The 23809-nt window shown below is 43.6% G+C and overlaps 1 protein-coding gene across 1 annotated transcript in view; it reads left to right on the top strand.

Annotated features, from left to right (window-relative positions):
- Nucleotides 1-23809, top strand: part of LOC143142668 (protein diaphanous homolog 3-like) — a 291988-nt gene that overhangs the window by 64742 nt on the left and 203437 nt on the right. The window lies entirely within an intron of this gene.

The raw sequence follows: 23809 nt of genomic DNA, 5'->3' as shown, positions 1-23809 counted from the left end.
GTTCTCACACTTGTAAGCTCTCCATGTGCAGCTCTCAGTGCAGTGTCCACTATCCAACCACACCATTTTCGCCTCTGTGACCTCTGACCCCTCAACACTGGTGATGGTGAATGCTTGTCTCATGTTCCGTCCCCAGCCAAGCTGCCCGCAACGGCAGGGACAGCACTGCATGCTGGGAAACATAAATATGTAGAGCTCGTCCTGCTGTGGCAGCCCTTCCAAAACTCTTTTTCTCTCACCCCTTTGCCATCTCTAGCACTCTCCCACACTTTTTCTAGCACTCTTTCACACTCTCTTTGCCACCTGCCTATGAAATGTATGATGTTTTTAAGGAAAGAATGTCCCCACTGTGTATGACACACATGTACACAAAAACAGACACACACACTCATTTGCAACACACACACACACACACACACAATATCCTGTAGTCCCCCACTGCTCTCAGTGTGAGTTGCTTTTAAAACACAAACTGTTAGATAAAGACCACTGAAGCCAACAAAGAGAACAACTCTGAAAACTGTTTTAATAATTTAGAAGCCTATTTTTAAGTCTGTACCTCCTGGTGAGGCAGTAATCAGTGTTTGCCTCATAGTGCATCACAGTATGTCTTCAGTGTTATGTCTTTAGTTAATATTGTGCATGTGGAGGGGACAGTTTCATATGTCTTTTTGCATCTGTTCTCATTTAAAGGTATACTATGCAGTTTCCGGTATTTTTGGCAACTGTAGGGCTCCCCCTAGAGCAGAGGTGGGCAAACTACGGCCCGCCACACATTTTAAACCGGCCCGTTGAACATTTAATTAGGTTATCATAGGCTGCTTGCTATATTTTTCCTGCGATAGACGACGTTGTGGTTAGCTTTACTGCAAACTGCTTTTCCCTTTTCTTAGAGAATGTTTACAATGTAAATGTCAAAACAGCATGTTTCATAAGGATGATACTTTTTGGATCCTCTCTCAATCACCATTGCAGCAGATCTAACTTGAATGTTATGCTACTCCATTTAATTGGGAGTGCATCTGAAAATAAAGGTAACGTGTGTGTGTGTGTGTGTGTGTGTGGTGTGTGTGTTTGTGCATGTGTGGTAGATGACATTGTGTCTGTTGGGTGCCATAGCAGGCTGTTAATTTGAGATGAGACACAAATGAAGAAAGAAGGACTGTTTAAACATCATCTGGTTTGTCACTGGTGAAATTCATGGAACCCACTTACAGCTGTTAGGTTTTCATTGGCAAAGCTAATCTGTCAAGGCTATCTCTCAATCTCTGCATACATTTTCACCCATATTTAATGCCTGACAACATTCTCCACACACACACACGCACAAACACGCGCACACACACGCGCACACACACGCACACACGCACACACACACACGCACACACACACACGCACACACACACACACACACACACACACACACACACACACACTTTTACTCTCTCCTGTTTCCAGAATCACCAATCACTCTGACCGTTTACGCACAGCTATTCTCATTATTGTGTATCTGCGGCACATGCGAGATGAGACGCCTGCGCTTGTTAGGCTTATCCGATCCGACTCAAATAATGCATGCAGCCTCTGATGAGTCGCCTGCTACTGTTTGAAGGCTATTTTAGAAACACAGCACTCTTGCCTCTGTTCCTCAGTCACCACGCTGTTTTCATCACAGTGAAAGGGGACTTGTTTCAGTCTTTTAACTTTTGTGGAAGTCTGTGTGAAGGTGGAGATGGAGGAGGGGGGTGGTGATGAGAAGGAGGGGGCAGAGGAGAGAGGGGGTGATAAATAAGAGGAGTTGTCCCTTTGAGGCGAAAGCAAGGGTAAAGCTTTCTCAGGTCTCGGATATCACAGTGACACAGGAAGGAAAAGACGGTAGTGGAGTACAAACAGAAATAAAGTAGAGCGCTCTCCACAATCTAGAGTCAATTATCTGCAGACAGTGCGGTGAGGTGCGTTTTAGATGCTGGGTTTTGTGTGGTGTTTTACATGTGGTATTAAGTGTGTGTGTGTGTGTGGTTGTGCACATCTATGCCTTCTAGTGCAGCCCATAACACTTATATTACGTTGTTGGATACAGACACACACTGTAGGCACCGTCACTATTCCATATACAATGTGCACCTTATGCACATGCTCACCCAAACGCTTCTCTCATTTGTAAACCAGCATGCATTACTCATTAGTCTGCACCATGGTCTCTATAATAATGAATGAGCCATTTAAAGCCGAAAGAAGGCTTTTGAGTATGGAGGTGTCTTGCTTGGAGGAGGTGACAGACGCTTACTGGCTTTGTGGTGTGTGGAGAAGTACAAGTCTGTAAGTATTACTTTTTTTATGTTCTGTCAGGAGAGAATAGGGGGGAGAGGGAGAGAATTATAATAATAAGTAAGGCGGAGATGTAATTCCCTGGGGATTATATGCCTTTTGTTGTACTCAGGTGTCTCTTTTGCACACACACACACACACGCACACACATGCACGCACACACACACACACACACACATACACATGCACGCACACACACACACACACACACATACACATACACATGCACGCACACACACAGCAGCGTACTGTGAAACGAGCACCTGCAAGCAGAGCGTAGTTGAGCAGAGTTGAGCAAGGGCCACACGCCTCTGTTCCATCGCTGTCTGCCAGGAACTCCCTCATCTTCCGTTCCATCTGTGAAACTTTCTGACAGGAGCCTCCTCGACAACATTTCATATTGCGTCTTACGAGTGTCAAATCAGCTATTTAACACAATCCAGTGGAGGTGATGAGACTTAGCATGCACATTTGTGTGAGTGTTTGTCCTTTATTTCCTCAGTAATCACGGGAGACAGATGGAATGACGAGGTTGTTTCTGGAGACAGTTTCACTCCCCCCCTCTCTTTCTCTCTGTCTCTCTTGGGAAGGAAGTGCTGTTGTTTACTTCAGGAGTGTTGGAGAGGTAGATAAACGCCATTTCAGAGTCAATAAACTGCAGTTTATTTATTTCCTTTTGTGGAAAGGAAAGCTTCGCTGAGTTGCACATGAGAGGATTGTGAGAAGTAAATCCTCATTAAAACCTGTGTGTTTGTGTGAGTCTGTTTACTGTGTGGGGTGCTTGTCGGTTGTAATATGAACCAAAGAGATCAGGCTTAAATTTAAGGTCTCTTCAGAAGTTTTTTTTTTTTTTTGCCGGATGTTGTTAGACAGTTAGGTTTAATTGCTACATGCTGCTCTTTAAGTCGAACAATTGCAGCCTTTAGGATGATTAATGTTGCAACACAAAGCACATCATGCAATAACCAAAAATGGGGCAAAAGCTTCTCATTCTCTCATTATCCATTGCGTGATGCATTGTATTTTTCCCACTCCTACATCTTTTCCCCTATTTTCCCTATTCACACTCTTCACACTTCTCCCTTAATCCCTCTATTCAGTCCCCCCCCCCTCTCTCTCTCTCTCCCCATCTCTTTCTCTTTCTCTCTCTCTCTCTCCCTCCCTCTCTCTCCCCCTCCCTCCCCTGCCCTGCAGTCACACATCTCCAGTTGATCTGTCTGCTGTCTCTGTCCCTGGTTCCCTTATGTAAGGGGAGACTGCAGACTGTTCAGCCGCAGCGGCTCCACTGGCAGCAGTGCATCTGTGTCCTGGTGTGCTTGCTCTGCTCTGCTCTGATGCTCTGCTGCCGTGTGAAGGATGAGGGATGGCATCTTTCTGTCGGCCCACAGGGCTGTCGAGTAAAGACTGGAGGGGTTCATCGCTCACAGGGGCGTATGGGTGGAGTGACTCATTTGTGTGTGTGTGGGTATGTTTACGGGTGTGTGTGTGTGTGTGTGTGTGTGCGTGTTGTATAATAGCATCTCTGTGATCACCGGGGAGAGCCGAAAGGAGGAACGGGGTGTGTGATTTGTTTTTGCTCCCATGACCCCCCCACCACACACACACACACACACACACACACACTGACACACACACACACACATACCATCTGATTGGACGCATGACTGATGGTTCTGTTACAGGGCACATCACAGTCAGTGACAGTGATTTATATTTATTTTTTATCCCCTCCATTTCACACATTATCTATTTCCCCTTTCCCTGGTCTTGGTCTCGACTAGCCTTTTATACTTCTGTTTTATCTGTTTTTCCCCACTCCATACCTATTATATGATGTGCCCCTTCTCCCTTTACTTTTCCCTGTCTGTCTCTATCTCTCACTCTCCCTCTCTCCCTCTCTCTCTCTCTCTCTCTCCCTCCTCACTTCTCTCCCTCCCTTAGCTGTCTTTCCTTTGTCTATACTTTCTCTCACTCTCTTTCTCTCTCTCACCCTACCTCTCTTCTTATCTCTTCTCCCCCTTCCCTCTCACTGCCTCTCTCCTTCCCTCCATGTGTTTTGTTCAGTTCAGCCAGTGCGGACAAGCCCTCTAAGCTGCCGACGAGCAGACACCTGTTCAGCTCCTGTCTGTTTGATCAGCTGCCGTGGCCTGACTGTTTAAATAAGGGATTCCATGATAACTGAGCGATGGCACCCGCATGCCACACAGTGGAACTCAGAACCCTGCCAGCCAGGCAGTGCACTGTATCACCATCCACTCTAGTTGAACTGCATTTCTACGGTCCCAAGCACCCTATAGATCATGGAAGAGCACTGCAGAATTGAACACAGCACTAGATCCATGTGTTTTCTAGCCCTTATCACTGAAGAACCAGGAAGGACTGCATTCATTGCTTTCACTGACAGACAAAATGGCACCTCAGCGTTATTTTGGGTTCTTAATCCCCTCACCAAGCACGATTGGGATGTCATTTCCGGATGTTGTTTCTTCAGGTTTGCTTTGACAGTGCTGATCGGAGGCATTGATAAGCAACATATGATGTGAGAGTGTTTGTGTGTGAGTGATCTGCTGTTTGTGTGAATGAGGCACAGGTCGTGCCGTATCAGTGAGGAACACACGGATGAGATATCGTCCTTCCTGTATACGAAAGTCCCAGTTACTGTTCCCAAGGCTGTAGTCTAGCTGAGTCTAGCCAGAAAGAAGACGGTGTGCTTGAACTTGGGTATCCTCTGTGTATGTGTATGTGTTAAGCAGCCAGAAAGCTAACTGTATGCAAAAACACATAAGCGCATGAGATGGGGAGTTCAACATAATGTGAAGTGTTCATATGCTAGACACGTCGCCTCTTCCTCTTCAGCTGCTTATTTGACATCTTTGTGCTTTTTATTCTATCTCGTTCCTCCCCACTCCTCTTTCCACTCCTGCTGTTCTCCTATCCTCCTTTTTTCCTGTTCTCCATCTTTCTCTTAAGTTCTGTGTTTCCCCCTGTTCTGCCCTCTCCCTCCTCTGTTGTACTCTGTCCAGGGAGCTTGCAAGCGATGTGACACAAAGCAGGTAATTTCCCCGGGGACCAATAAAAACCCTCTGCCGTGTTTCCCAGAATCCCATGGGTCAGGATGGATTCCGCAGGAAAGGTGTTTCAAAAGACCATGATTATTTTGATTCTGTTTCTTTGTTGTTGTTTTTTCTGTCACTTTTGTCCAGCTGCACTCTTCTCTTTGTCATCCCTCTTCTCTCCCAGACACCGGTGGGTGGAGAGGGGCTGGACTGAGATGGAGGGGAAGGGAGAGAAAAAGAGAATGGAACAGTTATGGAGAGAAGGGGGGCGGTAATGTGGTGAGGTGAAATAATGAGTGACAGAGTGAACATACAATTCAACTCGAATGCAAGAACACAAACATACATGCTCAGAGGAACCATAATTGAACATGTATTCACTTGTGTGTGTGTTTGTGTGTATGTGACTATAATCAGCACGTGCTGGTGCATCATTGAAAAAACCTGCGCCACAGTGTGGCTGCCTAGCAACAGCCAAGTTTGTTTAGCTCATTAGAAATGTGAAGGATAATGATGTTGTGTGTGTATGTTCATTATAGCCGCAGAAGGAGTCATTATGATAACTTTTTCTTCACAGTCAGTGAACTCTGTGTGTGTGAGTAAGCATGCGGCAGGCGAGGCACAGATATGTGTGAAGCATTGGTTAGACAATGCCCTAGCCTGTGTGTGGGCCCTGAGCTCATCAAATGATGCTTACCTCAGTGTATTGTTCTTTGAACTGATGCTAGGGTGGTTACTCATAGAGAGAGCCATTAGGTTGCATGTTATTATAAAAGCTGTTTTGAAATAAGTTGGCTCATTACTTTACTCTGTACCAAGCCCATATGATATTACTAGATAGAGCATTCAAGGATGATATCAGCAGACCTTTCTGATTAAACATTTATTGGCTATTTAAACACTTATTGGCACTTTTAAAAATGCCTTGTTAGCCAGTTTTACAGGAAATAACAGCACCAATTATCTTCATAATTAACCAAGCTAAAACAGTTAATGAATACAGTCGGCTGCCTGATCATTCAGGAACTCACAAGCTGCTACAGTTAGGATCTTTTTTTGACTGTGCTGTGTTGATCAGGGGACTGGTGTGTGCGTACACGTGCGTTGTGGTTGGTTGTGCTTATATTGCTTGAGCGTTTTCTCTGTTCTCAGAGTGAGTGAGTGGGTGGGTAGGAAGGTCGGTCGGTCGGTCAGTCCAGTCCAGTCAATGTGTCCCTCTGAACTGTGGAGTGTGTCTGCATCAGGAATGTCTAGAAATAACTTCAAATAACTGGCAGTGGTTTGGCTATTCATGTTACCAACACTGCTTGTTTGAGGGTGCATTATCAAGAGCTACTGCACATAGCTTCTGGACACAGTCAGTCCTTGATTAGGCTGCACATTTGTTCTTTTATCTACCTGCACTGTATAGGCTACATACTGTATGCTGTGGTGCAACTGGCTACAGCACTCATACGGGTCCAAGTTCCTGGGTTCCAGTCCGATCCGGGTCATTTCCCAATCTCACCCCATCCCTCTCTCCCACTTCCTGTCGGCCTCTTCACTGCCCACTTCACCCTGGCCTCACATTCTATGATGGACAAACTTATCACATTTAAAGCTTTATGGCTGCATGCTCAATGCACACTAGGCAACACCCTTGCCAGATAATCCACACCAAACAACCACTTGTAGGCTACCTACTACAAACACTACAACAAACACATACTACATTCACAATGCATCACCCATCACTCATGACTTCACACAACATACCACATGCAGTGGCAAAGGCAAATCCTTCTAAATACACACAACCCTGCCCAGCACCTTTAGAACCCCTCTCACATCTAAGTGAAGCAGACACATTCATCATTCACATACTTCCCCGTGCTCCCGCTACACAATCATGTTCACTCACATGCGCACATAAAAACACACACTCAGAGCTGTCATGCTGACAAATGGAAGCAGCTTTAAGTGTGTATGTATGCAGCTTATACCGTGGCCTCAGACGGGAACCTTTCCCAAGGACAGTGGTTGTATTTTTTTCTTTTTGCATTCCTCTTCTCTCTTGGTCTTTTTGTCTCTTTCTGTTCATTTGTAATTCCTTGAACCCTCTTGACCACAACTCCGTTTTAGATTACATATCCAAACCTTTACCTTCTTCTTTGGCTAATTCTTCTCTGTCAGTGTGTTTGTGGGTGTGTGTATGGGGGGGGGGGTGTTGCATGCATGCATGCGTGCGTGCGTGCGTGAGTATGTGTATGAGAGGAGAAGAGAGTGTGTGTCTCTGGTCTCCTTCCATTCCCACCAGCAATCGTCACTGTCCACCGCTTCTTGACCCCTCTCTCCAAAGTAATTCCCACAATCCTCTAGGCACGGCGGGTGCAGCGTCACCCCCGGTAACCCCTCTCTGTCCCCATGGGAATGAGCAGTGTTTCTTTTTTCTTTTCTGTTTTTTTTTTTTTTGCGTTGCGGCGTAATTGTATTAAGTGTGTGTGATGAATGGTGGTGACACCCAGGTGGAAATTGGTTTTTGATCTGATATTGGAGCTGACCTTCAGGTGCAAGGCCCCAGATTAGTTATTTTGTCACATTTACAATGGGGCCCTGGCTACTGCCGCCTTTCCCCTGCCTGCCGCTGGCCTGTCTAAGCCTGCAGTCAGCACACAGCTACCCCTGGAGCAGCACAGCAAGAAATACAACCGTCTTCTTACTCAAACTCACACACATGCACACACTTACTGTGGGGCACACATCACTCTCTCTCTCTCACACACACACACACACACACACACACACACACACACACACACACACACACACACACACACACACACACACACACACACACACACACACACACACACACACACACACACACTTCAGAACTACACTTGTCTCTCCTTATTTCCTGTTTGATTTTTTTCCCCTTTTTTACTTTTTTATATATATTTTTGGCTCAGCACACTTACAAGAATGGGCTCCAATTGATTGATGATGTCTGTGTGGTTGACTGATGATGTCTGACTGGGTTTTTGTAGTTTCATCACCAGCTTTCTTTTGCCGGCAAAATGGCCCCCGACTTTTGCTGAGGTTGAGTATGGCGCCGAGCAGGGAAGAGATGTCACACACTGATTAGATTTAGATGGCTACTGGTGTGCGATGCTGAGTCATTCGCCTCACACACACACACACTCTCTCTCTTTCTTTCTTTCTTTCTTTCTCTCTCTCTCTCACACACACACACAGGTCATCTCAGGTTAAGCATCTTGCTGTGACTCCCAACTGCAGACCCTCTGCCTTCCATACACCTTGTAATCGGTTTCCAGATCTAATACATAAATGAACTGTGTGTGTGTGTGTGTGTGTGTGTGTGTGTGTGTGTGTGTGTGTGTGTGTGTGTGTGTGTGTGTGTGTGTGTGTGTGTGTGTGTGTGTGTGTGTGTGTGTGTGTGTGTGTGTGTGTGTGTGTGTGTTGTCTTTGTTGTGCTGTTGTACTGGGTGTTGTTGGGTCAAACAGCTTTGGACTGGAAAGGATATTTATTCTGAGATAACGCCTTCAAGTGTCCTTTTTATTGTGATAAATCCCTCCCTGTTTTTTTATTCCACCACTTTTGTCACCTCTAGTTTGCATTCTTTCTTCTCTTCCTTCGTTCATTTGTGTGTCATTCCCTGTCTATTTTTCTGTTGTCCGTATACCTTTTTTTGCTTTGATATAGCCATCGATGCTTGTGGCATTAAACTACTTTATTTTGTCCGTACTTAATCTTTCTCTCTGTCTGCCTTGTTTCTGCATGTAGGCTATGTCTATGTGTGTTTGTATCCTGTACCCTGCTGGAGGTTATTTGAAGAGGGGGCCATTATTTTTGCCTCCCTATTAGGCGGAGAGGATGGACCTTTAGTTAGGAGTAGTTAATCGAAGGAGTTATACCTGCCTTACTGGGGAATGTGTGAAGTGGGTGATGAAAAGGTGTGTGTGGATTTGAGGGTAGAAGAGTGAAAGGTCCTCATGCTGGATGTCACCTTTGAGTTAAGTGTGTGTTTGTATTGACACTGTCCTGAAAGGGACCACAGGCCTCACTTCAGACTGGCTTGGCCAAGTTAGCTTCTGTATTTGCCGGTAAAGGCTGATCTGATTTCAATGCTGTTCATCCTTTCCTATAGTTTTCTGTGGTCCTGATCCATAGATGTTGATCTGATCCTTTCACTGTAGTAAGGTTGATCAATTAGATGCAAAAAAATATATTAAGAGAACTATATTTGGGAGACATGTGTAGGACACATAATGAGTTTCCTTCATTTTCTTTTTTCCACCAAGCAGTTCAACATTTCTGTGTGTCTGGGGTCAACATCCATTTACACACACACATAGACAGACAGACAGACACACACAAGCTCACTCCCAGGTACTCTCACTCTACTGTCTTGCTGTCTATCACTGTTCTCTCTTTCTCGTTCCATCCTTTCTCTCATACAGTCTCTCTCTCTCCCTCTTTTCCTCTCTCTCCCTCCCTCCTTCTGTCACACAACCCCATGTTTTGTAACATGAATGTATAGATCTCTATTAATTGGCCTAGTGATTTAGTTCAGAGACATTTGATAAAGTTCAATCCAGGCAATCAAGTCTTTGTGTCTAAATTATAAACCCAATGACATGCAATTGTAATTTTTCTCATGCCATAAAGTAACAACAATAACTCCCCAGTCTTGTATAGCCTACCCACTTGATAATTACTTATAGAATTGTATACTATAGAATGGAAAATAAAATTTGAAATTAAACAAATGTGAAGAACTGTATTGCATTTTGGGGCTCTATTACATCGTATTGCATCGTATCGAATCACACTGAATCGTTCCATATTAAAACATATGGTTTCTGAATCGTATCGTAGCTTATGCATCTATATACGTATCAAATTGTCTTATAAGGGAGAGATTCACGCCCCTAATATATCGTGTGTGTTTCTTTGCATTCTGTCTTTTTTTGGAAGTCTTTTTCAGTTAGACATGATAAAAATAGGTGGTTCTTTATTGTCTCTGTGTCTGTGTCGTGTATTCAAACATTTTCATGCATTTGCATATATATATTTGGTGTGTTTTTATGTACTCTAGTGTTTGTGTGTGCTTTATTACTTGCATCACCGACTCAGCCTTGCCACATACAGAGACTAACCCAAACTACTCACTTATATTTCAGTCACACTCACTTTTCTTGGAGGTAGTCCACTGCATCTTAAACACTCTGTATATGAAACACAGACAACTCCCCAGTTCATACAAAACTCTTCGCTCTCTTTTCCTTGTTTCTTTCTTTCTCGCTTTTTCCCCTCTCTGCACTCACTCGTTCAGCATTGACCAACTAAGTGCTCTCCAAATTGGCTTCTTTAGAGAATGAACAGCAGATCTGCCCGGGGCCACAGGGAGAGGGCTCACCGTGGCAGCAGGCCTATCAATCTGAATTTCTAATCCAGACATTTCGCTGTTGTTCAGAGACTCATTTGCCTTCAAATTCAAATGTCAGCATATTGAGTGTCTGGCTATAGGGCTTATTCGCAAACACCGCCGCGGCCATATTGTTGATATGACATTCCAGTTCTATAGGCTATATTCTATGTGACAATCGCCTGTAGCGCGTAGATTTGAGCTGAGCAGAGCACAGTAGCCTAACGGCTTCATCTCGTCAATATAAGTAAATAAACGTATGGACCCATATCTAATAGCATTAAGTAAAGATCCGTCATTATTGTCAACTGTAAATTACCCCGATATTTATTTTTAGCCTAACTGTCTTGTTCATACATCGGCACACGTCGCAGCTGAAGGGGACAAGCGTTCAAGTCGCCTGAGTCAAGGTCGGCGAACTTATATTTGTTCCACCAACGACATCGTCTAACATTGCCATGATCGCAGAGAATAAAGTTGCATCTCATTGGACTGCAATTGTATCTTGCGTTTGCCTGTTGCTCACAACCTGCAGCCAAGGACTTTGCTAAGGTAGTTTAAAGTGGGTTAGCCAGTGATCGTTTTTGTCTGATAACTTCTACAGGAGGATCTATGATGCAACTACATGTCTGGCAGAAAGGGCTAACATATTCTCTGTAACATTTCCAAAATCCAAGTGAACAAAACACTATACAAATCAGAAGTATCTACTGATATCTTTCTCCGCTGAGTTTGTTCCTACTATTTGCCACTTGCCGTGCCACTAAGACAAGCTGAAAAGGGCGCATCATGAATAAATATATTAGCCTTTAGGCTACTGTAAACGTTGGCTAACATTGCCTACCTAGCAATGCTATGCAAATGCAATTATGTCCAAATGTAATCTATGGTAGGCGACTACATCAGGCTACTGCTGATGTCTCCGCATTGCATAGGGGCAGCTGTCTGCGCTGTCTAAAACGTATTTAACTTAAGCCCACAGAGGACAATATAATATAGTATTAATAATACAAATATAATAATGGCGATGTGAGGAGTTGGCTGTAAGTTTAGCCTAGGCTATTTATCATATGTAGCCACAAGTCTCTCCTGCGCTGACTACTTCTCAGTCTCATTCTCTTCTCGTTTTCTGACCATGTCAACATTAAGCAACGAAAATAAGGGAGATTTTCCGGGTTACTCACCCAAAATACAGGGGAATTTCAACATTCGTCTTTCTGTTGCTATCCCTCTGCTGAGAGCAAGAAGTCGTAGGACTACAAAACTGCTGCACTAATTAAACGAGGTGTGAAGCTAAGCTAGGTCTAATGAGAATCAAATCGTGCTCTCTCCCACACTGTTCTGATCACTCTCAAGCAAAACGATGCTTTAAAAACATATTTTCGCTGCAAGGGCAGGGGGTACAGGACAACAGTAAAGAGACGGCCAAGTCCGATGGGGCTAATGTTATGAAAGTAATAAAATATGGGATATTTTACGGGAAAATATTAAAACAGGAAGACACCTGGAAAAAAGTTGACAGGTAGGCTATGTTTCTGACAGTGGGTGAATCTAGGGCTATTTGCTGTTAGAACGGCCTGTATTGCTGTTGTTAGAACGGCCTGCACTGTAGCCTAGGCCTATTGCACAACATAGGCCTACCATCACGTTAAATTTTGTACAAATAAATAAATAGCCTACAGCGATCATACCGGTGCTGTCGCGCTTGTCAATTGACAGCTGCATTAAATAGACCCACCTATGCATTTTCTATATCAACAAAATGGCCGCTGCGAACGTTATTACCTGATTATTACGTAGATCGAATAAGCCTAATACTACTTCTCTTTGGCTTGTTTTTTTTCTCTCTCCCTTTCTGTGCATCCCTCACTTTCTCTCTCTCTCTCTCTCTCTCTCTCTCTCTCTCTCTCTCTCTCTCTCTCTCTCCCGCTCCGTCTGGTCTTTTAAAAAGGTAAAGTCATTTGCTCTCATTCGGCAGCTCGTTCTGGGAGACCGGTTTGACAAACAGGTTCATTAGCGGCAGAGGGAAGCTCTCTGATGCGGTTGTGCCATTTCTGTGCCACAAATTTGATTAACGCTAACCTGAGGGGACCACACTCCCCTTAATTAGAGTTTTTTTTCTCGGTCTCTCTTTTTTTAAAACCAAATTAGCTTTTTCTAGTAAACAGTTGTCTCATGTTTACTGCAACTTCAATATCTGGCTCCATCACTCAGTTGTGTTCAGCTTCTGCAGGTTTAGCATATCTTGAAGACTCTGCAAGAGTGATGGACCTGATGATGTTGTTATGTCTGTTGTTGTTGGTGTTGTTGTTTTATACCTAGCCTGATGTACACTAGAGAAGAGTGAACCTATTCAGTAAAAATCACTAGTGACAGTCTTGATCCTCTTGCCAGTTGTGTCTTTTAGAGTGGATTCACAGAGGCACACCCAATTGAAGCCGTTTGCAGGCAAATTGCAAATGTTATCTCTATTTAGCTCTATTTCTCTCCCCAATCGGGCTGAGCGTTGGGACTCTTGAGACAGGGGCCGAATAGGCAGATTGAGGCTGATAAAGGAGCCTTCCTTACCTCTTCCTAATCTTTGAGGTTGCTGGCTGCTCTCACACCTCTCGCCCGCCTGATAGCCCTGAAAGGTTTGCCCAGTGAGAGTGCACCTTGACTGGGGCAGTCGGGACTTGGAGGCCGGGCCCCTTCAGGCGCCTCCATGAGACTAGCCTGCTGGTTGTTAGTCTCGAACCATTGGGCAGGTAAAAGCATGATTTAGTGGCGTGTTGATGTCGTCTCGTCTAGTTGAGTAATTTGTTACATTTTCACGTGAGTCTCAGGTCATTAGTGCTTTTGATTTTTTTTTCTCTGTCTTTTTTTCTTATCCTCCAGGCTTAACAAACCAGTGTTCACAGCTTTCCTCCCTCTTTTTTTCTCTCTCTCTTTTACCCTCTCTCACTCTCACTCTCCCTCTCGCTCTCTCTGTTGCTTCAGGCATGTCATTTGTTTGTGTGCCACCACAGTAGAGAGAGATTGTGTGTGTGTGTGTTTGTGTGTGTGTGTGTGTGTGTGTGTGTGTGTGTGTGTGTGTGTGTGTGTGTGTGAATAGTGTGTGCAAAGTCTCTCAGCGATTAAGTGTTCTTTGTACTTCTTGAGCTTTCAGCAGCACCTGAGAGACGAGTGATATGGAACCCATCTCCTTACTGCACAGCAAATATGGGTCATTAACATGAATGTGCTAATGAATGTGCGACAGGATGAGGAGGGAGGGGGCGAAAGGGGGTGGCCATGGAAAAAAGAGGAGGAGCGAGAGTTTTAAGTGGGCAGTAATTTGTCTATTTGTGTATCAGTTTATACTCAGAAAAAGACATGATGAGGGGAATAAATGGGCTTAAAAAGTAGTTGAATAGTAGATGGACAAGTCAAACTCTCTCTCTCTCTCTCTCAAACAAACACAGAGAGTGAGAGTGAGTTTGCTTTGATCAAGGCCTTTACCCCTGAGGCATTCACTCAGTGCCTGAGGCTTCAGCAGCACAGCTCTGTGAGCTCAGGTCACCCTTACTCAGCTCCATATGCTCTACATTGTGGGCTCTTGTTTGGTCTATGAAGGTTTTGCACCTACAGTACGTCATAATGAACCTAATATGTCGTTTTGAGGCAATATGTTGTGTCATTTGTGCCACTTGTGTGTCTGTGCTTTTGCTACTTTTATTTCACTCAGCCAGGTTAACCTCAGCATCTGGGATGGGTCACTTACTCCTGTGTGCTTAGTAACCTTTCATTTCGTAGGAAATGTTTGGTCTCCAAGGCAGCGAGCTATGTCCATAACCTCAGGTACCCTGTGGAGGCAGAGAGAGAAGAGGGAGAGGTGGAAGAGCTTATTGGTATGAAGGACAGCACAGAGATCCTAGATGGGTCAGGGTAGTGACTGGATTCAGACCCAGGTGGCCATGATGGAGTCTTCCCTCTGGATTTGCTCTCCGTCATGCGTCACTCTGCTTATTCTTGCTAGTCATGTTTCCCCTTCAGTTCCACTGCCTTCAGGGGTGGCTTATCCTCTACAGTTTCAGCTGTGACTGTTGATGTGGCAACGGTCCTGCTGTGTGAGGTTTTGGAGCTCCCATAAACTTCCTTAAGGGGTTTACAGCTGCACTGCTGTTGACTGTTACACCGTTACACAGTGTAGCATTGGCAACAGTGAGAAGACTGAGTGAGAAGTTTTTATGCTCTATAACACCGCACTTCAATTGTTGCCTCAGCAGATGCAATTCATCTTCTTTGTTTCTGCACCAGCACTCATAGTCTTCATAGGTCTTTGGGCCTGATGTTAGACAAAGACTGCATGAGAGAGAGATTGGGAGGAAAAAGAATAAGTGGGTGAACCGGATGGAAAGTAGATGCTGGGGTCAAACCTCACCTTTCAGACCTCCAAGTTTTCAGTTTACAAACAATTGCCAGTTTCTTACCTTTAGTCAAACTACCTCTACAAGTGCTGTGCTATCAGTCTAGTCCTGTTCTCCCTTTTCCCTCTCTCCGTCCTCCATCCCCTATTTCCTCTCCTCTCCTCTCCTGTCTGCCCAGGAGCTGTGTCTTGTTAAATAGGCCGAGACTGGTACCAGATGGGCTGGGGTGCAGGGATGTTTGGCAAGGCGCCTGCAGGATATGTCGGAGTTTTACGCTTTATTTTCAGCATGCATAGGTTGTGTGTGTGTGCTTCCGCACACACATGGTGTACTGGGTTACGTGGTGTGTGTGTGTGTGTGTGTGTGTGTGTGTGTGTGTGTGTGAGAGGAGAGCTGCAGCCTTGGGGTGGATGTTCCAGTGGGAGCAGCCCAGTCAAGCTGCCTTAGCCACCAAGTTAGCCAGATAAGACGCCTCATTTTTCTCCCTGATTTATGACTGCCTCTGTTTCCCTGCAATGGCATGATGGATTTGTTTTCCGCCGTCTTTAATGTTCAGCTCTGACTGAGGCAGAGACAGAGTGTGGGGGAGAGAAGGTCCTCTATCGCCTCTCAGCTCTAACAGGTGGATGATGCTGTGCTACCTTGGCCGCACGCAGCCAGTGACATGTTTTCTCTCAGTGAGAATAAGTGACTGTTAAAACTCTAGTTAAAGCCAAACTGTCCAAGGAATTTTTCAAAATGACATGATAAGGTGCTTGAAAGGAGGTCTAAACAAATGCAATGAGATTGGGTTGGTTTTAGTGCCTGACTTTCTTTATAGAAGAAAACAGTGGAGCTTTTTAAATATTAACACATTTTTGGTTTCACAGTAAATGACTCATTCCTGCTGCCTACTCATATGGTTGATTTGCAAACTGAAATGATAACACAGTAGTGGAAGGAGGCTGTAGTGTTGTTTTTTGAAACAAATGACAGGCTACTTTTAGCACTTAGCATACCAAATCTTGCAATGAAGCATTTTTGATGTAAAAAAGCATTGCCTTCCTAGGAAATTTATAAAATGTCTACTTTTCCTTGTGTAAACTATTTGCTGTTGAAAGAATAATAATGGAATAAAGCAAATATAGCAATTTGCTATTTGCTATCATTGGTGTCCAAGCAGAATGCGGCAATCACAACAACTGGTGGAATCAGAAGTGGTGCAACAGCTTGTAAAGTAAAGGTGGAATTGTAGACAATCTTAGAAGATGTAGTGACATAGATCACACAAGAAGCACACAGAACTTTTCTCCATCCCTTGAAATTCCTGAAATATAAGCCATGACATATGCCAATTACAGCACACACTAGTGGCCAATTCATTTCATATTGTGCACAAGGCTTTTATGTTGCATGATGAATGAGCCTATGAAGTTTCATGAAGCCATTCACACTGGCAGAAATTGGCTACTGAATTTAGTTTGATAGCAATTTTGGCAACCCAGCCTGTCATCACTTTAAAGGGATATTCCACCATTTTGGTAATTACACTCATTTTCCACCTCTCCTTGAGTTAAACAATTGATTTTTACCTTTTTCCAGTTCATCCAGCTGTTGTCTGAGTCTGGCCTAGCATAGATCATTGAATCGGATTAGACCATTAGCATCTCGCCTGCTAGCATTATGTTTAAAAATTAAAAATTAAAAAACAAAAAATGAAACATGGAGATGGAACTATTCTCATTCAGGCGTAATAATCCAGTCACTACCAATTCCTCTGCTGCAGCTCAACCTTGTTGCTGGAAGATAGCCTACGGGGACTATTTTCAGGTGCTGCATGATATCATTGTGCTGCTGCGCCCATGGTGTTCCTTGATTATTATGCTGGAATGAGAATATAGTTTTCATACAAATATTGATTGTATGTCAAATCAGCCTAGAAAAATTGGCACTTTTCATTTTCCATTGGTCTTATTTCACTTTCTAACTTGAGACGAGACAAGTTTTAAATAGGAAAATTACCGGATATCTTAGTCACCTTTTAAACATGATGCTAGCAGGGGAGAAGCTAATGGTCTAATCAGAGAGTCCTGCCGAAAGAATTACACACTGTGAGTTATCTTCTAGGTCAGGGGTCTATATACCAAGTTTGCTGCCTGTACCATAGTTTCTGAAGCCCAGCCACTTTTATGGCCTTCTTTACACTTTTCTCATCTTCTCAAAGGAACTCTGGATCTTATTCACAGTGACCATTGGGTCCTTGTTTACCTGTCTGACCAAGGCCCTTCGTCACAGATTACTCAGTTTGGCTGAGAGGCCAGATCTAAGAAGAGTGTTGGTTGTTCCAAACTTTTCCATTTGAGAATGATGGAGGCTACCGTGCTCTAGTGCACTTTCAATGCTGCAGAATCTGTGTCTTCACACAACCCTGTCTCGCAGGTCTACGGACAATTCTCTCGACCTTGTGGCTTGGTTTTCATTCTGACATACATATCAACTGTGAGACCTCATATAAAGAGATGTGTGCCTCTCGTAATAATGTCCAATGTATTAATTTAGGCACAGGTGGACTCCGATCAAGTTGTAGAAGCATCTCAAGGACCATTGATAGAAGTAGGATGCACCAGAGCTCGATTGCAAGTGTCATAACAAAGGGTCTGAATACTTATGTAAATGGAATATTTTTTATACATTTACAAAACACTCCAAACACCTGCCTTTTTTGTGGCGTGTCGGAGTATTGTGTGTAGATTGATCAGGGAAAAAAAAAAATAATTGAATCCATTTTAAGATGAGTCTGAAACATAACAAAATGTGGAAAACTTGAAAGGGTCTGGAAACTTTTCGGTTGCACTGTATTTTCCATGCAACAGTTGATGTTGTCTACAACTATTCTCAATTAAATATGGTTTGGTAAAATGGTAAATATTGTAAATCATAGCATTCTTTTTTTATTCACATTTTACAGAGTGTCCCAACTTTTTCGAAGCCGAGTTGTAATAATCGGAAACAAAAGCAATAGGGTTCCTGCAGCTTCGCTGGGCCCCTAATAATAATCTGAACAAAAACAACAGGGAATAAGGAGCCATAATATAGCATGGACCAACTGTTTTGATAATTGTTGGCAGCTTCTTAAATTTGAATATTTTCTTTTTCTCCTTAATGACAATAAACTGAATGTTTAGTGTGTAGACAAAGCATCATTGCATTTTCAAAATTTTACAGACAACTAGTCACTTAATCAGGAAGCTAATCAACAGATTGATAAACTAACAAAATAACAGCCCTACTTGTATTCCACTAATGAAGCTAATTTAAGAGAGAGAGACAGGAGATGGACAGACACTGAAGAATAGAATGAGACAGACAGAGAGAGGGAGATAAGAGGAAGATTGAAGTTTTGTCATTTGAGTGTAGTGGTAGGATGAAAGGAGGAAAAAGAGAAGGATAGACACAGAGAGTTATGAAGATGAGTAGAGCGGGATGAAGAAGATTGAAATTTGTCATTTGGGTGTGGGTAGGCGGACAAGAAGGCTAATGAACGGCAAGAACTTTTTCTTAACAGAAAACATGCACAGACACAGTTCAAAGCTGCCGCATGTTCACATATTTTTATTTTTTTAAAGATCTTTCCTACTTTTTCTTCCTCCTCAGAGACTGCAGTTATTCCCCACAGATTCAGCACCAGCTGTTTAGTGTTGGGCGCAGTGCTGGAGAGGCGGTGGAAGAGAGAGGTGGCAAAGGCGATGTGCGCTGTTCTGTGGGGAATATGCTATATCAGAACACACACACACACACACACACACACACACACACACACAATAATGTGCTGTGGTCTGAGGCCTTAGAAAGTTTTTACCAACTCAAAGTCTACTCTGAGTTTGGTGCCTGTGTGTATGTCTTTGAGTCTGATTGTAGGCAATTTCCATGACTGCTTCTCTTACACTTGTGTGTATCCTGGCTGACATTTGCCTGTCGGTTTGGTGAGATGGCCATTGGGAGCGGCGCTGTAGATGATTGATGCCATTATTCAGAGGAAGCTGTTTATCTCAGCCTGGGCTCCTTCGGTGATTACTGGCATCCACCAAACAGTCAGAGTAATGTTGGTGTTGGCTCCCTCTCTTTCTCTCTCACACACACACACACACACACAAGCACATACTTCACTCTCTCTCTCTCTCTGACTCACACACACACACACTCACACACAGACACATGCATACACCAAGAGCCTGGTTGTGATGACCCTTTTTTCACGCTAATCACACTCTGTAGTACCCACCTTTTAAGAATCTGATATAAATAAATAACCCTCACAACCCACCCCCAATACCTCACAGGAAGTGTGGGAAGATGAAGGGCTGGTTTTCCACATCCACATCTCAGATGAGATGCCTCTTCACACTCTGATAGGCCCTGACTCTCAAGTGTCAGATTACCGCATAAGTTGAAAGGGTTTGCATGATGGCGTGTGTGTCTGTGTGTGTGTCTGTGTGTGTGTCTGTGTGTGTGTCTGTTTGTCTGTGTGTCTGTGTGTGTGTGTGCACATTCAGTGGAGAGTACCTTTGATTTGATGGGGGGAGCAAGGTTGTTGCGGTAGTATAGCATGCTTCCCGCTCGGTGATCGGCACTTTGTCATCACTGCGATGCCTCCCTCAGTTTCCCTTCCAGTGCACGTGCATCAACTGATTATTCCTCTCTTCCGTGGGTGTCTTCACTCCACCAGCTGATGGCTTGCAGTGAGGTGGGGGGAAATCAGGCATTTTGTGTGGCTACCTATGCATGCTGATGAGACATCTGTCAGGACCCTGGCGTGGCCCTCTCAATATCATCCCCAGCCTTGGCCTCCCCTGCGCGAGACCAAGGGTTTAAATTACATTTTCTGTCCGTTGCCAGGGCTTCATTGCTCAGTGTCATTCCCTTCATTGCTGAAGCCTCAGTGCTGGGCAGAACAGAATAATAATCAGAAACAACCTGACTCAAAGAGAAAAGAAGTGTGCTTGTATGTGTGAGAGGGAAGATTTACAGGTATGCATGAATGTGTCGTCTTTGCAGACCCTTAGTGGTATTGAGGAGTCGTGTTGTTAGTGCTAGTCTTTCCATTGAGGGAGCTTCTAGTGCTGTTCTTTTCCACATTACTTTTTTGTGTGCATGTGCCTACCTACATAATGTTTTTTCTGCAGGTGTCGGAGTGTTTCTGCGTGTGCTTACGCCAAGGTTTAAATTAAACCTGTGTGTGTCTTTTGAGTGCATGTCCACCTTCCATGTCTGTGTGGATGACACGGCAATAGAGTACTAAAGCCAAAATGTCACGTTGTCCGGGCAACCAGATTTTCTGTTCTAAACAACCAAACCTAGAATGGCGTTTTCTATTGCTTCGCTGTGTTTTTTCTTTGAAAACGAGAATAAATCAATTTCAAGAGGTGAAAATCACTTGATCGAAACATGAAGAGGCTTTTATGCATTCTTCCGGGGTATTAAAAGGAAAAGTTTGCGCTTGCATGAAAGATGCATTGAGGAAGCACTGCACCATGTTAACAGCGGTTTACACAACGTTAGTTTTAGCTTTTAAATAAAAAATAAAGACAATCTATTCTCAGTAATTGCTTCAATCGTCGGAAAAGCAAACTGCTTATCAATTCGCAACAAAAAAAAAAAAAACCTTCCTTTTCTATAAAACTCTGTGGTCTGGCATAGTATTTCACGTTGTTAATTTGGTTTGCGTAGAACAGAAAATTGGTTGCTACGGAAACATGACATCACACTTTAGTACTCTATGCAAAAGCCTCTAAACGCCACCTCCGTCAAAAAAAGAGATAACGATGGTTAGTGAATGCTCTCCACACATAGTATACGTTGATCAAATAATTTAGCTTCAAAACCCGCTAAATTCCACTCTGTTCTTAGTCTGAAATATCAATTTGTAGGCAAAAACCTATAGGAACCTGAAAAGAAAAGTGGTTAAATGGATTTAGAGGGTTTTTCTTCATATGGTGCATGACTTTTTTTGTGATACAATATTGAAACACTGCCACCAAATATCAATAATTTCATTATTGATATACATATCAATTTATACATAAACATAAGGTAGAACACTGAAATATATCTAGAATATGAAATCATTGTCTAGAATATGACATTTGAAACAAAACTGTTTCTTATTTCTTGAGAGAGGTATATTTTTTCTCAAAAATATGTTTCTAGATTTTTAAAGGCACTAAGCTAAAACTATGCACTTTATACACTGTTTCAAATCAGTTGTGAAATGCAGTGAATTAATACATAATTTGACTTAATTATTCCACAATTTCATCCTCTTCATGCACACATGTATCAGTGATCATGATGGATAGCAGACTAATCTTTTGCAATATATTGAATATTGCAGAATCTCTGAATAGTGACATTGTCATCTTGGGCAAAGTGTTGTGATTGTATTGGTTTGTGAGTTACTCTGTGATTCTTAGCCCTATTTGATGTTGAGCATGTAGTTCTGCCCGTGTCCAAAGCACAAGATCAATAACCAAACTGAGCTCACGTCCCCTCTAGAAGGGAATTCTAATTACCGGCATTTACGGCCATTTAATGCCGCTCTCTCGAGCTCCAAACACTTTGGTGTGTTTATGTCGGAGGCTCTGGCTGGTGTGAAATTGATTGATTCTGGCATGCCACCTTTTATTCTCTTATCAGATAATTGATGTTTCTGTCTGTTGCGATGGGCCCATGCGGTGTGCATGAGTAAATAAGCTCTCCATTTATTATTCATCATCGTGGGCTTTTTGTCCTGGAGTCTTGTGTTGCTCTCCTGATTTGCTGCGCGAGTGATCTGACGAGTGTTGCTCTTTAAAACTTTACATGGAGCGCTCTCTGGATCCTAACTCACCCACAAGCGAGTTTGCGCGCATACACACACACACACACACACACACACACACACACACACACACACACACACACACACACACGTACACACGTACGCACGTACGCATGTTCCCATACACATTCTCAGACAGACTCAGACACATTCTCAGTACGTGCTGACAGTCTCTGCTTTACCTCATGTTGGCAAGGCCTTCATGAATTCCTGAGCAGCACCATGGAGTCTTCCTTTTTCATTTCTTTTTCCTTTTGTCCACCCTCCTCTCCTACCACTGCACTGTTAGGCCATTTCCACCTTACCCACTCTCTCCTTGTCTTCTCTTTCATTCCAGCTACATTCCACCTTTCTGTTGATCCATCTATCTGTCTGTCTCTCCCTGTCTCCCTGCTCTCTCCCGGTCTGAATATTGATCCTCTGCTCCTGGGAAAGTGTGTGATTACACACCATCTCACATGAAATTGGCTTTTGCCCACAGTCCTGATTTTTCAATTACCACCTCTGTGTCCCCTGCTTTCTGTCTCACCAATGCAAATATGGCTAATTCATGAAGTGAAATAGATTAAAGCGGTGTGGAGTTTAAGCGCAAAGTCAGATATCCTCTTTCCAAATCGTTATTATGTGTGTGCGCAAGGCATAGGCCTACAGTCAGCGGGCGATTTATTTGCTTTACATTGTCGAGTGTTAAATGTCCTGAAGACAAGACCCCCCATTCACACTCTGGTTTAATGTTTAATGTTCTTTTCCCCACATCTGACTTATCTGATCTACAAAGGCATATTTTGCACATAGGGTTCTGCTGAATGCATTTGCATCTTGCATAATATTTCTATTCCCTTCCAGATACTAGTTTTGAGTTTCAGTTTCACCTAGACCTTGCATAGTACTAGAGTTGCATAGAACTTGAGTCTTGGGGGCAAGAAGTGTGTGTTAAAAATGACTCAAGACTGAACATGATGTTTCAATTTTCATCTCTCACTTTTGCTTCTATCATCTCTCTATCCTCTAGCCATTCTGTATTTCTTCATATCAATCTATTGATTGATCTGTTCATCTGTCTTCATCTATCTGAGTGCATGTCTTTAATGCTGTCTCTTATTCCTAGTATTTTGGCATTATCGTCCTCTCCTCCTTCCCTCCCTTGCTCTTTCATCCTTGCAAGTCCCCTTGTCTGCAGGGACCGTGGGCTGTTTGCAGGTCAATACCTGACTCTGTAATCGATACTGCATCTCCCGCTCGGCCGAGCGAGCGAGTAATGATGAGGCGCACTTATCAAGCATCCGCATGCCATTTCCTAGGCCAAGAGCCGCAGTTTACTCTTTCTTCTTCTTCCATAGTGCCCCCTCCCTTCGCTTCTCTCTCTCCTTTCTTCTCCCACACCATCCTCCTGGGCCGGCCGTCCAATCAGGGTCCGGTGCAGCCAACTGCCTCACTCACACTAGTGCTGCTCAAATATGTTCTGAAGAGTCTGTTGCGTCCCGCAGGCCCTAATAGAGGGGGCATGTTGCTGAAAGCCCGTTTCATCAGGAAGAAGGCAGGATGTGTTAGAGAGAGAGGGAAAGAGAGGCACACCATCCCCTTCTTCTCTGCCCCCTTTCCTTGTTTTGCACTGGGAATGGAGGGTGTGCTGATGTTGAAATGTCACATTGTTCATATTAATGTTTTCCTTGCGGAGGATTGCTCCAGTGGATTGATTTGACTGACTGATCAATCGATTGATTTGGTGCATTTTTAGTTATGGTTCCCCTG

Source organism: Alosa pseudoharengus, unplaced genomic scaffold, assembly GCF_046254945.1.
Source record: "Alosa pseudoharengus isolate Yale_2024_CS ecotype anadromous, Long Island Sound unplaced genomic scaffold, YU_APseudo_1.1 YU_APseudo_1.1_scf_24, whole genome shotgun sequence".
Lineage (NCBI taxonomy): Eukaryota > Metazoa > Chordata > Actinopteri > Clupeiformes > Clupeidae > Alosa > Alosa pseudoharengus.
Note: the sequence above shows the minus strand (reverse complement) of the source record. Positions and strands in the feature narration are given on the sequence as shown.